A 2500-nucleotide genomic window follows, 5' to 3' on the forward strand; every position below is an offset into this window, starting at 1 on the left:
TGATTACAAAAGAAAAAAAGAAAAAAAAGAAGAAATACAAATACAAATACAAAAATATAATACAACAGGTTACTTTGGTAGTGTCAGTGTAGCCAGGCTATTCGATCAAAGTCTTCCCCGTCACTATTGAACTTTGCTATCAATGCATGACATTGATTATCATAAACTTACGGTATCGGATACAACTTCCACATCATTTAATCACTCCATTTTCTAAAATCAAAGATGAAGAATCAAACCCATGACGATATTCTATTATCATAGTTTTTATTGTATTTTATCTGTTTATCTATTCATTCGATTATCTGTTCATTCACCTATTTATTCATTCATTTATTTATCTACTGATTCAATTATTTTGTGAGTTGCACAACCCAGTCCAACACGACAGTCAGCCAAATTGTTTTCCATCTCCAATTTCTCTCGACCTCCCCCACCCCTTCCCCGGTCTCCACCCCACCCCCACCACCCCCATCCGATTCGCGTGTGTGCGTATGCGCACCGGCTGAACAGGGACGCACACGCGCACGCATGCACACACGCACAGGTGCACTGACACACTCACACCGAAACTCAGTCAGTTCCTTGGCCATGACCTATTTCAGTATGAATAGACCATAATTCTCTCTCTCTCACTGTGTCTGTCTGTCTGTCTGTCTTCCATTCCAACACCACCTACACACATGCCAAAGGCACACACGTACGACAAATTATCATGTATCTATCCCGAAATGTCTTTCCCTATTTCATACTTCCTTATCGGAGCAAACCGCCATTTTTACAACACATACGCTTCCAAGGCAAACAAATTCACCCCTGCCCAGTTTTGCCTTCAAATTAGTTTCAGCTAATAGCCTACAAGGAATGGTTGCTGAAACTCATCATTGGGATTGAATAGCTCTATATTTAAATCATACCTACCTCAGACAACCTTCAGTGAGCTGAAGCAAGTGATTTCAACACAGGCCAAAGGAGTGTAAACTACACGCAGATCAAATTTCTTGCTTCCTGCCTGTGTCCCACACAAACAGTGAGTCTTGTCAACAGTGGGGTTTGCGTGTAACTGTTGAACACGGACAGTTGGGGATCGCGAGCTTGCGTTACTTTCGGTTCTGCTCCGAACGGGGAAAATATTTCCTGGTTGGCTACAGGCGCCTGAAAGGGATACATGAATATATCCCCTCTCTCTCTGGGGGGGGGGGGGGGGGGGGGGCAGTACATGTGTGTGCGTGCGTAGAGGGTAGGGGAGTGGGTACGGACACGGACAACGGATGATCTTTATTCATCAGGCCATAGCCCTTATAAAGGGCTACTGACACACAAACAACATTTGTTGCGTCGCATTAGTTTGAATAAACACGAGAAAACCAAAATCACATGAAACACAGATACATTAGCAAAACATATTATTATAACGAGGTTGCAATTTCTCTAAATTCAAATAGTTTGTGCAGGAAAATGGACAAATTCCAGATATCATTTTGCCGTTTGGACGACATCAATAAGCACAACTTGAATGTACAAGGTTGTCAGTCATATCTACCTGGAATATATCTTTCTCTTAATCCTTTAAGAGCTGATGGAGGGCAGGGTGTGGGGCGATAGGATGAGGTGCATGGTGGGACGACTCAAGCAGGAAAATAAAAATAAAAAGTGGTAGATGCTAAAAGGAAGAACTCTTCGAAAGACTGAACGAACTGAAAGTAAAATAGTACTATCTTAAACATTCCAGTAACAGGATTAAGCATAATCATCATGACAAAAAACATAATCAATCACAGGTAGGTACCATTAACTGGACTTTGATTCATATATTCAATGATTTCTTGGAGCAATAATTAATGATTATTCAAATTGTCTTCTTAACTCACTCCATACGAACGGCGAAAGAGACGACGTTAACAGCGTTTCACCCCAATTACCATCATCAAAATATTACAAGCGGAAGGCTCCTATACTGAAGAGGTTTTTGTTGACAGAGATACCACAATTCTGACGACGGAAGCTAAAGGTTGGGTCATTCAGACACCCACTGGATATCCGAGGGGTCTGTGTAGAGGAGAAGAGAGGACTGGCCGTACTGAGTGAGTTAATACGTGTTCAGTGGAAACTGGTCAATGAGTTTTTTTTAAAGACCACTTGTTTTGTTCTAGGCCACTCGACAAGTTTGTGATAGACTCTCTCTCTCCCTCTGTGTGTGTGTGTGTGTGTGTGTGTGTGTGTGTGTGTGTGTGTGTGACTTTGGCAAACTGACCTTCCAAGAAAAGACTGCATGCATAAATTATTTAGTTTTCCGGCTGTTTACTATGTTTCTTTTTTGTTTTTAAATTCAGTTTCTGCACAGGTCTCAACTGTTTGTTTTGATGACTTTCAGTATTCATTTGGTTTTTTATGTATCTGCTCCCCCCCCCCCCCAATGCCCCCCCCGAATCAGATGTGGCGTAGCGTATATGAATTTGTCCGAACACGCTGTGACGCCTCCTTAAATAACTGAACTGAA

The 2500-nt window shown here is 41.8% G+C and overlaps 1 protein-coding gene across 1 annotated transcript in view; it reads right to left on the reverse strand.

Annotated features, from left to right (window-relative positions):
• The window catches only part of LOC143301836 (E3 ubiquitin-protein ligase MIB2-like), a 55093-nt gene extending 54016 nt beyond the window's left edge, over nucleotides 1-1077 (reverse strand). Inside the window, exon 1 of the mRNA XM_076616253.1 lies at nucleotides 922-1077. The gene's annotated coding sequence lies outside the window, so the exon portion shown is untranslated. The remainder of the gene's footprint in view (nucleotides 1-921) is intronic.
• Nucleotides 1078-2500: the final 1423 nt, after the last annotated feature.

This window comes from Babylonia areolata, chromosome 28 (assembly GCF_041734735.1).
Source record: "Babylonia areolata isolate BAREFJ2019XMU chromosome 28, ASM4173473v1, whole genome shotgun sequence".
NCBI classification, from domain to species: Eukaryota; Metazoa; Mollusca; class Gastropoda; order Neogastropoda; family Buccinidae; genus Babylonia; species Babylonia areolata.